The 14,337-nt window shown below is 39.9% G+C and overlaps 1 long non-coding RNA gene across 2 annotated transcripts; it reads right to left on the bottom strand.

The window, feature by feature from the left end:
- Positions 1–8,028: 8,028 nt before the first annotated feature.
- Positions 8,029–11,332, bottom strand: LOC117634819. 2 transcript variants are annotated; one of them, XR_004586839.1, is made up of 5 exons: positions 11,063–11,332; positions 10,912–10,975; positions 9,319–9,433; positions 8,862–9,108; positions 8,029–8,619 (listed from the first exon to the last, which is right to left on the bottom strand). It is a non-coding gene; the product is annotated as an uncharacterized LOC117634819 (long non-coding RNA). The 2 variants fall into 2 exon arrangements; XR_004586838.1 differs by having other exon boundaries at positions 8,029–9,108.
- Between the last annotated feature and the right edge of the window lie 3,005 nt (positions 11,333–14,337).

The following is a 14,337-nucleotide window of genomic DNA, read 5'->3' as shown; positions in this document are numbered from 1 at the left end:
GCTGCTGATCGACCCGGATGGCAGGGTGTGGAACCAATCCTGGGATGCCCCTCACAAAGTCATGACAAACACTTTGCACATCAATGTGTCTTTGGCCTTGTAGAGAATCATAACACTCTTGAAGTGCTTCATATGGCTCTCGGGATCAGAATCCCTTTTGAAGTGTGTGAAAGAAGGTGTGGAGAATCTCTCTCGGATAGCAACCTACTTAATTTCGGTGGTGAAAGGTGAGGAGTTTGCTTGGTCTACATCCCTGTGGAAAGCATCTTCAAAATCTTCAAGTCTCGAAGCTAATTATGCACATGGCCTGTTGGTCACGCTGGTGACCTTCATGATTTGAGCGTCACTAATTGACTTCCTTTTTGGCTCGCAAGGGCCGACCTTCTTGGTTGTCTTGCCTGTGTGGCATGTTGGTGGACTGCGCTTGCGAGGGATTCTCTGTGTCTTGTCGAAGGGAATTGGTTCTTCGAGAGCGAGCAACGGAGCCCTTTTCTTCACGAACCTCATTGTGAGGGTCGTCAGGTTGACCTCCCTAAGGGCCTAGCCTCTCATGACCATTTTCTTGTGGGCCTAGGCAGGCGTGAAAGTTGGGTCGCATGCCTAGCTTCTCTCTCATGTTGGATCTGAACTCAATCTAGATTAAAGACTTAATATGCTTTGAGCATGGCTCTTGGATGCTTGTGACATGCGAGCATGCTGATCACGTTCTTGTCCTTCTCCTTATCTGCTACCACCTGCTCAACTTGCTTGGGACCTCTCGAACTGCCTGTCAGTGCATTCGCCCATCCTTCTCTCTTCGCCCTACAGCCCAAGGCCTAGATTTTGGACCAAGTTTATTTGGTTGAAGAGCTGCCTCACCAACTCATTTTGGTCATCCATTCTCATGGTGAGTTAGTCAACTTTAAGACAGAAGTCTACTTGACTTCATGGAGCCCAATTGTACATGGGCTAGGGTTTCGTTAGAGGTGTATGCAGTAGCTTATTTCGAGCGTGGTGACAAAGAAGGGAATGAGTGAAGTTGTTCCAAGACCAGGCCGTAACTCATGATGGCGGCGGGATTGCAGTGATGGGAAGCTCCACCTTCTGTGGAGGCGGCACTGTGATAGTGGGCTTCGGATCAGGTGGCGAGGCCACGTGGAGGAGGATTGCTTGGACCCAGCGCGTGGGGATGTGGCAGTGAGGTCACGGTAGTGTTACCGTGGAGGAGTATGCCAATTTCAGCCATGGGGCAGTGCGATGGTGAGGTGGCTCCAGCGGCTGTGGCACTCCTTCAATTATGAAGCCCTGAGGTGGGGCTGCGGTGCCCATTGAGATGGTGCTCTCGAACACGGGACCTAGAGGAGGAGGGGAGGTGGAGCCGTGAGGGTGAGTCACAGCTTCAACCACAGCATGGGACACCTTGGAGCAGCGACATTGTGGTGGCCCAAGCCCGTAGCGAATTGGGCCATCGCAGTGGTCTTGCTCCTGGTGTGTTTGCTTCCTGCCATGGTTGTTTAGAAGGCTTTGGTTGTACGATGAATATGAGGAAACAAATTTAAGAGCACGCGTTGAGTATAAGTCATGCTCTTAATGAAAGCACCAAATGTTTGTGCAAATATTCTCACGGGAGAATATCCACTTAAAGATCCTTCAACCTTTGAATTTCCTTCTCTCTCTTCCTCGATTCCTGTAAAAAAATACTGAAATAAATAGACCACACTCTGGGATGTTGGCCAAAAGCCCTTCGATGCCTAAGTTAGTTCGATTGTTTCTAGGTAAAACAATAGCTAAAAAAGGGTACGGAGTTTTCTCTATCGGGGAGAACCGGGTGGCCGGAGCTGTAATGGGAAAATATGGAGAGAGAGAGAGAGAGAGAGAGAGAGAGAGAGAGAGAGAGAGAGAGAGAGAGAGTGTGTGTGTGTGTGTGTGTGTGTGTGTGTGTGTAAGGTTTTCTCATGTAGAAATTGGATTACCTTGAATGTTGAATGAAGCCATATATTTATAGGGCTCTAAGCATCTAGGGTTTTTCAAAGAATAAACTCTTATTTGGAAGGAGTTATTCTTTCCCTAAGTTGTAGAGACTGAGTCCATTAGGGATTTGATTGGGATCAAATCTCCTAACTTGATGATGATATCTCCAAATTGGTGATATTATTTCATTAAATAAAGATAATATCTCTATTATTATTAATTAATTGGTGAAATAAATGGGCTCAATTAATTAACCTATGGGATATTCTTCTTGTCCACGTGACGTCTGAGAAATATTTGCTCCCACATCTCACTCAATTGAATTTGATTTATGTTTGCAAGTCTGGGAAGCTACAGCTCATTGTATTGTTGTTCATTCTATTTGAAGCAGTCATGGAATGGGCAGTTGGCACCAAATGCAAGGGTTCTTTAAGGCCCCGTTTGGTAAGTTGGACTGGACTGGATATTTTCAATTAAAAATGAAAATGAGTCCTAGTCATTGTTTGGTGGGCTTAAAGTGTGTCTAGGACTGGATATGGGCCTTGGATCCAAATCCCAAATGATTGGGGCTCAGAAACCCAACCCTAGACGTGGGTTTCGAAGCCAGAGAGCACGCCTCTAGCCATCTCTCTTCTTCTATGTTCTCTTCTTCTATGTCTTCTTTGTCTTCTCTATTATCTCTTCTCTCTCTTCTTCTTCTTCTCTTCTCTTCTCTTCTCTTCTCTTCTCTTCTCTCTTCTCTCAGACCCTCTTTCTCTTCCCCTCTATCATATTTTCTTCGCTGCCATATATAGACCTCAAATCTTGGATGAAAGGCATATAGTGGAAGAAAAAATTGGTGAAAGGCAGATTTATAACTTCTTCCTCTTTATATATATTAATTTTGCAATTTTTTGTTCTTTGAGATATGAAGGGAGGTGGCTGAGGAGTCTAAAGACGACGACTTATATTTGTATTTTTTTTCTGGTGGATTGAAAATTGATTTTACTGTAATTAATTTGGAAATGAGAATATAAAAATTAAAAAAAAATATGGCATACTAATCTCAACTTTGGTGTTGTATTGCACCAAACAACTTCTTAAAATCCAACCAGTCTACTGCAGTGTAGAAAGGTTAATCCAATCCAATCCAATCTAGCATACCAAACAGGTCCTTACTTTCCTGGAAGCATCTCCGTCAAGCCATAAACCAAGTCCCACCATGGTACTATTGTGGGAGCGATTTTCGTCCCACAAGAATATTCATCTAAGATTCTGTCTTCCTTTTCGGTTCTCTTTCTCCCTGCAAAACTAATCTAAATAAGAGGACCACACCCGAGGGGTGTTGGCCAAAGGTCCTCCGATGCCTAAGTTAGTTCGAGTATTTGTAGGAAAACAATAGCTCACAAAAGGGTACGGAGATGTATGTATGGTGTGAATCGGATGGCCGGAGCCTTGTGTGAGAGAGAGAAAGAATTATGGCGGCTAGGGGTTGTTAAAATGTTAACTCGCAATTGTACGGGGCAATTAGTAGTATAGCAAGACAAGTACGAGGTCGTACCCACGAGGACTGAGAAGTTAAAATTAGTTATGTACTTGGTTACCAGATTCGAGAAAGTAGGAGGTTAAGTCTAAAACAGAATTTAAAGCAAGAGTGATTGTAATTGTTGAACAAATGAAGCAAAACAAGATTTCAAACAAAAGCAAAGTGAACAAATGTAACAAAGAGTACTTGTGTAGGCTGAAAAACAGATTGGGGGACTAGGGCATTTGATTCACCATAACATTTCAATTCTGGGTTATAAGGAGTCAAGTGACAAATCTCATTCGAATTCAAAGATTGATTCTAGCTAAAGTATGATTAGGCCATGGTGTCTGGTCCTAACCTTGTGTTCCTAATTCCCTAACTTGATCATTTGTTGTCTAATCTAAATTAAGCATTAGGAACCCATTAAGCATAGAAGAACAATTTAAACAACCAAGCATGTATCTAATCCCCGTTGTCGAATGTCCATACATACTTTTCTTATTCATAGTTCAATTCAAATCAAAGCATGGTGTCTACTCTTGATTCAAACCAAGGTAGCTAATATACAAGTTCTAATGGTGATCAATCATCCAAACAAGCATATTAACTGATAAGCATAAAGAATAGGAATATGAATCATGAATCAAACTTGAAACTCAAACTTCAACTTATAAACCCAGAATATTCATGTTAGGTTACATCATAGCCCTAGTTATGAATTTAGCTACTCATAATGGAAATGAAACTTGAGCAAAAATGAGAAAACATATTGAATGCAATAAGAGTAGAGAAAACCCAATTCTGAAGTTGCTTGTGGTTTCCAAGGCTTCTCCAGGTGCTTCTCCACTTCTAATGCTACTCCAAGAACTTTCTCATGTCTAGAGTATGGCAGCTAAAGAGGTGATTTGGGATGAGTTTGGGTGGCTGGTGATGGCAGAGGAAGAGCAAATTCGTCAGGAAATGGAAGGAAGGCTTGCTGGAGTCTTTTTCTGATTTTTGGCTGAATGAATTGATATAGGATGGCTGGAGTGATTTATAGGTGAATGGAGTGACTCCTCTGCACTTGAGTAGCTGACACACCTCCCTTAATTGCTCCCTCAATTGCTCCCTCAATTGCTCCCTCAATTGCTCCCTTAATTGCTCAACATGTCAGGTCTAAAGTCAAGGAAAGACCTCCCTTAATTGCTGGAAAGACATCCCTTAATTGCTCAACATGTTCCTCCCTTAATTGCTCCACATGTTCCTCCCTTAATTGCTCCACATGTTAGGTCTGGTGTGTATATGGGCTCACGAATTGGGCTCAACTTCATTATCTGATGCATTTGAGTAGTCCATCTTGAAGTTCAGACTCTCATCTTTCCAACCACATATTATTTGGGCAAATCCAAGTTCGGAGGAAGATGTTAAGGCCCAAATGAGTTGCTAACCCAGTCTGCTCGTTTTTGCACCATTTTGCATCTTTTCTTATCCAAAGACACCATTGTTACCTAAGGCCCAATGAACTGAATGATAAACAGAAAAAGGGGTTAAAAGCACATGTTTGACTCAATAACATAACCAAATCATAAGCAAGAAGGGTACAAAATGATATACAATTGTGAACTGATCAACCGCCATCACCTCCTCTTCCTTTTCCGATCACTCTCAGCCCGTGGAATTGCCAGCGCTAGCCGAAAATTGCAGAAAACCGAGCGATTTTGACAGAAACTTCAACCCCCTCGTTGTCCCCTAATTCTTCTCCAAATCGGACGAGCCAGGTATGGATTTTGAACCTCTCGAGCTGTTCTAGCTGCCTGTTGGGTAGGAATTAATAGGTTCTCAGTGTAGATATTGGATTTTTGAATTGGAAATTCAGTCAATTTTCGGCCTCCGTGTTCGACCACTTCTGGTCAGTTTTTGGGGTAGGTCCAAGAATAAAAGTGGTTCCAAATATGGTATTATACCTAGGGTAGGAGTTTGGAGCCGTGATTTTGAGATTTTCCTGCGAAGCGTAATCGCTTTGGACACCCAGTGCTGCCGGCTAGTGCGGAGGCGTGTGGGCGAGGGTAGTGTAGTGGCACTATGTCTTGATGCGATCCTTAGGTGGTCACGAGCGCGTAGGAATTCACGGATCTCAATTTGGATACCGTTTAAGCCTCGAACGGATTTTCCATATTGTGCGACTTCCGGGTTCAATACTGTTGAGCCGTTGGATCGTAATCCTTTTCAGATATGTTACTCTAGATAATTTCAGAATCGTGTAGGATTCAACGGATTGTGAATCGGAGTCCCGGATACTCCGAAATCGCGAACCCTAGGGCTAGGGTTTAGAAATTATGCGATTACACGATGTGATCAATCCGACCGTCCGATCGACACCAATACCCTCGGGACATGTGTCCTAGATATATTGGACCTTCTAGCGGCTTTCGGATCATATTGTGGGGTCATGGACCCGTGGGGTCCCAGATTGATTTTTGGGACTTTAACGCTTTTTGAGTCCCAAGATACTGCTAAACTGGAAGGAAAGCTTTTATGGGCATAGGGATAACTTTAACTTGACGCACGTACTTTTAGGAGCCGGGGGGTCAGGGTTTTTAATTTAATATTATATGGTATTAATAGAATATTATGGTCATTGAATCAGGCACCCGGGCACCTGTTGACCCGCAGGAGGGAACTTCAAGAGGTCCAGTGAGCTCGGACTATCAGTGAGTGGACTCTTTGTTTTAATAAATGAATTTAAGCTGTTCAGTTTCAGTTATAAGCTGTTTTATTTTGTTAAATATTTTATGTTGCATGCTGCCGAGTGAAACCTCCTTTAAAGAATATAGGAAAAGATATTCTCGTTAATTAGCAGATAAATGGCAGCAGAATTTTAAAGGTTACAAAAAGTTAATTATTCAACAGCTTTGCTTCAAAAACTTTATATTTTCTTAAACCACCTTGTACCCAGATATTACATGTTGCCTTCGGATTGTATTGGTTGCCTTCGGTTTTGTCAGCATGCTTGACAGTTGCCCCACGAGTTCTTTGGTACTCGAACTCATGTGGAGCGAGTAATGCGGATCAGGTGGACTACGGTCCCCTGAATCCTGCGAGTTCCGGCTCGGACTGACCTCATGTCACTGAGACCTGCGAGTATGTGTCACCTATGGTGATGCAAGGAATTGACGGAAATAAAGGATATACCTAGGTGGTAGTTTTAAATTGTTTTCAATGCCTGAAGAAATTAATGTTGACCATGAGTATGCTTGGTTTATATATATGTATACTTATATAAGTGCATTGAATTCAGAAAATAAAGAGAATAATTTAATTTGTATAACTGTTTTTACAGTGGGGTTAGTATGTTCATATGCTATTTTCTAAACCTTGTTTTGGGTCCACTCACCCTTTTTGTTGTTTTGCGCCCCCAGACAGTAGACGTGCATAGGAATCCACCACCGGGCCGTTTCCCATCTTCCGCGCCTTTCTTTTGATGTAGGATTTTTGTTTTGTAAAAGGATTGATTCCTTTGTAAATTCTGAGTAGGCTCTGATGTTTTGCCCTAGACTGAGACTTAAACTGTTGGAATGTATATATATGTATGCTGGCAACTGGTTATATATATATATATATACATTTATTTTGGCAGGTGTAAATGATTTGGTATTGAGCCAGTTACAAGGGAAGCTATGCCGATTTTTCGGTAGACTTTAACCTTGTTATTTTATCATGTTTTGTATAGAAGGGCAAATAGGTCATTTGTGCCCGACATTCGCCAGGTGTCGGACACGCACAGGGTCTGGCTCGGATTCCAAAGCGGAATTTGGATCGGGTCCTGTCAAAAAATCACTGAAAATGCTTGCAAGAATACAAGGTAATTGTAGTATGTGCTCATGCAAGGTCGTTGTCCCCAAAGATTGTTTGACTAATTTGTATTTAAACTAACTCTTAATTAATAACTAAAGTAGATTTTATCAAAGATTTGAAATGTATGAATTTGAAAAGATTAAATTAACCATAAAAGAAATCTGAAAGTTGGGAAATAATAACAGGAAAGAAGAAGAACGTTTTTTTTTAAAAAAGACTAACAATTTAGAGAAAACTAGGGCTTAGCCATCACCGTCATAATCCTATGTAATTCTATCAATTACTTATGAATTTCCACATACATGCTTTGAAGATTGGGTTTTCCTAATGCATATTTTCCTTGTGATGTTCAAGCGAAAACGTATATCTAACATGCAATCCGTCTGTGATGTTCAGATCAAATATAAACATGCAAGACTCATTAAGCTTTGTGAAAACCCTTTGAAAAACCATGCAACCCTTAAGAGCGTGATGTTCGCCTTAAGTGAACTTACAACTACTAATCACAAGAAGCCATCCTCAATTTCAGGGTGATGTTCCAACAGAAATTGCATCAAATTACTTGTCTACATATCCTAATGGTGATCAGTCATTAAACTAGATAGATAGTTTTAAACACAGTGATTAATAATTCAAAGCAAACATGCATCCATTCATAAGCAAATTAATAAAATTACATATTCATGCTAAGGCTTATGGCCTTGCCCCTAGCAAAAGGAATTAGTTACGCATACTCATAATTAAAATCAAAGAAAATATCATTCAAATGAATAAGAATGAAAACACTTGAAAGTCGCTGAAAACCCAAAACCCTAGCAATTGCTCTCTACGTTCCAGAGCCAAAAAGAAGTCCTTAAAATTGTTGTGAGAAAGAGCTTAAATACCCCTTAAAACCTAGCTGCCAATGTACAACTTTTCTATCCCCACAAGGAAACTAAGTAAAATAAAATAATACTAGGAAATAAAGTCCAAATTGGATTAGGAGAATTTGCCTACAATCTGCCCAGCCACGTTTTAGCCTCAAATCTCCTCCAAATCTGGCCCAAGATAGCTTGTTTTAAAGATAAAAATATTCTGAACACTTCTTCAGAAGGCCACGAACCCATCCGAGGTCATTTTGGGCTCTAAAAATGCAATAAAAGCCCAAAATATCACTATTCCAGCACCGGGCACTGCTCCTTTATTTTATCGCCAGAAAATAACCGCTTGGTAGAAAAATCTGAAATTTTGATACGATCATGCTAAGTGGCTCACGAACGTCCTCCAACTGGAATTACTCCAAAATTTGTCCATTTGATTACGTTTTGCTCCAGAGGAAATCAAAAGTCCTATATTGAAAATATAATTCAAAGTATCAAAATTCTTCCAAAATATTAACCAAAATATACTAAGAATGAGGTTAAATATATAATATAAAATATACCCATCAGTTTTCAATAATCACCAAACTATATTTTTATTTAGTTTTATCAATATTGCAGAAAACGTCATACAAAAAATCCAGAAATGGCACAAATATTCAAATGCAGAAAAAGAGACCAAAACTGAATTCAAGGTTTGAAGACTATACCTCTGTTTGAATGCAAAGCAAGAGTGATATCAACTCTCAACTCAAGGGCTGCAAATACTTTTCAGTTTTGGAGCCCAAGTCCAAAGGAGGGCTGAAGATCTCAACTCTCAACTCAAGTTAAGGGTTTGAAGGCTCATGAGGAGCAAAGCAATAAACAGGAGCGGCGTGGCTCAGGAAACAACTATCTCTGCAGCCACTTCTCCACTTTTTGGTTTGTATTTTTAGGCTAAAAACTACACAACAATCTCTGCAAAAGTACCAACAATTGTAAACTGTAAATCTTATGGGGATTATTAGAGAGGGAGGCAAGGAAATTAAGAATGTATTATTTTTTGGGTTGTAAATTTTGGGGTTTAGGAAGCCCATGTCAGTCTGAAAACTTAACAGTAAATTATCGATTAATGGAAAAAAGAAAAAGAAAAAAGAAAAAAGAAAGGAGTGGGGGAAATGAAGTCACCTCAAAAAGTGTAGTTGAAGGTGCGTATGGAAACGCATCAAATATGAACTGCTGTAGTTTTACTCCCATTGTATTTCCATGGATAGAAGGAATTTTCTTCTTAGCAAGATAGTAACTGCATTCACAATAACATGTTTGCAAGAATAGCTAAAACTATGGATGAGAAACTCCAAATGCACGATGTTGATAATGTATAAACTAAAAAACAAAAAGTATAACTTAACATCTACATTTTACTTTGTAACGGCACCATGTGGTATGTACGACAAAAACTAGCTCAAGTTTAAGAGAAAAAGTAGATATTTAGAAGCCAGCTCAGGTCTAGACCTTGCACAATTTAGAGAAGTCCATGGAACCTCTGCCATACAGAACAGAGCCATGACAGTAATCCCAGAAATATGGTTCACTTATCTTATCCATTTTTAACAAGCTAGACATGACTATCACTATTGGTACAATACAATCATTAAATATTAAATGTTTATTTTTTCTTTAACAATTGAAACTAGCACTCAGATCTCTCTTTTATAGAAACAATTCCAAACAACCCTTTTTTTTTTTTTTTTCTAGAAAAATTATCCTCAACCCATTGTTCTTCGAAAAGAAAATACAAAATAATCCCTCCTGTATCCCTTGGATATCCATCATGTATCCACGTAGTCAACTAGATACAAATTCAAAGTATCTTATGTGTTTTGAGACATACTGTGGAAATTCAGTTACAGAGATTATCTACAAAGCTTTGAAGGAAGATAGTTCCTGAAAGCTATCACATTTCATCTAAATTGGTTTTCTGATATGGCTCCTCCTTACAATTTTGTACTAAAAAACTGTCCATGTTTGAAATGTCACGGGATAGCTAAAACGTCCATTATTGACAACTCCAAATTCCACATATAGCAGGCTATATTCCAAATAATATTTTCTGTTTCAAGGTCACATTTAACTATGGCCAACTAAGCCCCTTTGCCGTTTGACTGTTGACTCATCTATATCAATATCATTATAAACGATTGCAAACAGAAGAATTTCAAGATTTTTATTTTATTTGACATTATAAAAATTCAAAGAACGAAAGCAACAAAGCAAAATAACCACATTTGAGAAACACAAATAATTAATTAATTAAAAATAAGGTATGGTCTCAAATCAAGAGAAGAAGGCAAATTCATGTCGATGGGGATCAAAATTGACTTGGTTAAATAAGATATGAGGCATTGGTCATATATGAATCGAGTAAAGGAAGGGGCAAAACATAAAATTCATATGAGAGGAGGCAGCCATCGTGATTGAGAAACAAGGAAACAAGGAAACAAAGGGAAAACAAGAGAAACATAAACAGAGAATACAAAGACAATTTGAGACATACCATGGATCAAGAAAGAGAACCCAAAATTTAAAAAAGAGACAGACAGATCTCAAATGAAATTAAAATACACATATGAAATAGCTGCAACATTAGCAAGACTCAACTGAGATTATCTGAACCCCACCTTCAAATTCGCAAACCACAGAGTTCTTATGAAAGAAAGGGGACTGAGAAAGGGGACTGGCCAGAGTTCTTATGAAAGAAAAGCACTCAAGATTTCTTACCTATCAAAGCTTCAGAGTGAGTGCAACAGCCGTAGAGGGCAAGAGAGATGACAAAGCTAAGCATCTACAAAGGAAACAAAGAGAGATGGTTAACACCAAAATCACAACAGTGTCGAAACAAATTGAAACTCTAATTTTTTTTTTTCTTTACCTTTGTTGATCGAGGTAGAGCAACCGCAAGCCAACACCCAAATGGTTAGATAAAACCCAAATCAGTAACCCCAAATCAATAACCCTAAAATTAAAACCCAAATCCCTCTGACCTAGAAGAAGGGAGGAGAAAGAAAGAGACGGGAGAGGGAGAGCATGGAGAGAGGGAGATGCAAGAGACAGAGTCTCTCTGTCTATGGCCGTGGTGAAGGCAATGGTGGAAGAACAAGACCGTGGAGAGAGGCAGACGGGAGAGACAAGAGATAGAAGAGAGAACTATCGAGGCTTAAGAAAAAATATTGAATTACTGTTCACCCCGTGTTTTTTTCAAGGCTTCAATTACAACAGTTCAAAGGAAAACCGTTGTGGAAAGTTGTGAAATAAAATCGGGAAATCAGCTGATATAATCACTTTTTAAAAGTGGTATTCTGAAATAATCAGCTTACAAATTGTGTTCTCAAATAATCACTTGTGGACGTGAAATGACCAAACTGCCCTCCATATAAAAGCACATGTATCAACCCGTTATTGGCCTTTTCTGAAAGGGAACTCAGCTCAACTCTCTCTCCTCTGTGTTGGAAGGTTGGCAAAAATTGGGGGAAGTCCAGGTTGCGAGACATGTTCCCACTGAGCAATCCAGTTCGCAACCCATCCATCGTCCTAACCCAGATGTCCTCAAACTTGGGACCCTAGTTTGGGCGCAGCGAAGCCGGAAGACACGGCGTCCATTGTTGACCTCCCGATCGAGCTGACTGCTGCGATTCCACAGAGAAGGGAAAGTGGCGACTTCCGATGTCGTTGTGAACGGATGTGAGTTGTGATATTGGTTTGGTAGTGTATGTGTATTATGAAATCGTTCAGCCCCTTTTCACCACAGAGGGCATAAAAGCTTAAATTTTCAGTTTGCACTTGTTGTGATATGTTGAAATTCATAGTTTGTGATATTATCTGCAGTGGGAGCTGTCTGGTGAACTTGAATTTTGTTTAAAATTGACCGAATGCGTGTATAATGTAGTGCAATGTGTTTGATAATGGTGAAAATAACAGCACACAGAAAAATCATAGGTTAACTTTGTCTGCCCTACAAATTTGTAAATACGGCTAGTGTTAGGCTCAATTTAGATGCTAATGTGGGGAATTTATTGGCATTCTGGGTTTGTTTTGGTAAGAAGTATAGTTTGTGTGTTTTGGTTTTGAATTTGGTAATTGAGCTTGTACTACATTATACGCTTTCTATCACAACCTGATCCTTTTGTTGAAGGTGTTTACATTTGTGCAAAAGACTTGGAGGGTTAGAGGGTTCATATTTCTGCCATTGTATGTGTATGTTAGTTTGTTAATAACTTGGAACCCACACATATCATCTTCTAAATCAGAGAAAAAACAAAAAGGAATAAAAGTTAATTGTTGAAGCAGCTACAATTAACTTTTGAAGATTTGAGGATTTAGAAGATGATATGTGTAGTGGAATGATTGTTGTGCATGTTTTTATTCATCTATTTTGTATTTTTTAGTGTTATGAATCGGTGTAGTAATTATTTATGTTTTTTGCAGAAATGGATACAGTTGGAATTTTGGTATGCTACAATGGAAATTGGGTTAAGAAGGATAACATTGAGAGTTATGAAGGTGGGGAGGCTAAAGGCATAATAGTGTCACGGAACGTAACGTTTTCCGAACTTGTTGAACGAATTTATAAGATCATGGATGCAGAGCCCACGAAATATAGTGTCACATTGAAGTATTCAGTTCCTGTATCCGCATCTGTCAGGAAGCAGATAAGGGTTGAAGACAATGATGATGTTCAATATTTTCTCAAGTACAACACAGATGTTATGGCCTCTAAAGTAACCCCTTTAGTAGCAAGCTTGAAAAATATCGAAGGGCATGGTATTGAAGGGTGCAATGGCATTGTAAGCGTGGAGAGTAGCAATGCTCCTGCTACCTTTGTTGTGGAACGAAGAAATGTGGCAATTTCGCACAATGAAACTGAAAATGGTGGGAATGGTTTTAATTGGAGAGATTGGGTTGAAGAAGTTCATTTTGAAAGCGGTGAAAACATAGTTGCTGATTTCAATCAACCTAGCAATGAAGAGGAACCATACTCTGCACCAATTGTGCATCCTCATGAGGACAGCGGTGCGGAACCCTCCACTGTGCAGTGTAGACAGGTGCAATCTGAACCTCCCCGGCAATCAAGTTCGAGTGAAATGCATACAATTCGGGTTGATTAGAAGCATGGTGAGAGTGTGGAATATATTGGTTATGGTGGAGGACTTTCGTGCATAAATTGGGAAGCAAATTTGAAGGTTGGCCGAGTTTATCCAAATAAGATTGCCCTTTTAAAAACCATCAGTTTAGCAGCAATTAGAGGCCACTTTCGGTTCAGAACAGTCCAATCTGGGAAGCGTCGGTTTTGTGTTTGCTGTTGGCAGATGCCTTGCCCTTGGAAACTTCGGGCATATAAAGTTGGATTACATGAGTTTAAGGTTGTTAAATACGATCCACTTCATGAATGTGATCTGAGGTTTGTAAGCAGTCACCATCCTCAAGCTACGGCCGAATTGGTGTCTGACTGTGTTAAATGGAGATTTCAGGATTCGCGCAGCATTTATACTGTAGCTGATATAAAGACAGGTGTGAAAAAAAAATTTGGTGTCAACATAAGCTACTCTACGGCTTGGAGAAGCCGAGAGTTAGCTTTCAAAACAATGAGAGGGTCTGCAGAAGAGTCGTATTCCCTTCTCCCTTCCTATTGTTATGAGTTGGAGCGTAAAAATCCGGGAACTTTGACATACATTGAGACTGATGCAGCCGACCACTTCTTATATTTTTTTATGTCCATTGGTGCATGCATACGAGGATTTAAGTCGTCAATGCGGCCCGTGATTGCTGTTGATGCTACCCATTTGAAGTGCAAGTATAAAGGTGTTTTGTTTGTTGCGACCGTATTTGACGGAAATCGCAACATATATCCTGTTGCCTTTGGGATTGGAGATTTGGAGACCGATGCAGCATGGGAGTGGTTTTTGAGAAAATTACATTGTGCAATTGGTGATTGCTCGAATCTTGTTGTCATATCTGATCGCAATGTTAGCATACAACATGGGTTGCGTGGAGTTTTTCCTGGGGCAAGCCATGGTATTTGCTTTTATCACTTGAAGGGCAATATGAAAGCCTCATTTCACTTGAAGCAACGGGATCCGATATTGGGGTATTTTATAAGGGCAGCGAAGTCTTATCGTCTAGCGGAGTTCAATCGTCACTTCTCGATGA

Source organism: Prunus dulcis, chromosome 7, assembly GCF_902201215.1.
Source record: "Prunus dulcis chromosome 7, ALMONDv2, whole genome shotgun sequence".
NCBI classification, from domain to species: domain Eukaryota; kingdom Viridiplantae; phylum Streptophyta; class Magnoliopsida; order Rosales; family Rosaceae; genus Prunus; species Prunus dulcis.
The sequence above is the reverse complement of the archived record's forward strand: the minus strand, read 5'-3'. Positions and strand labels throughout refer to the sequence as shown.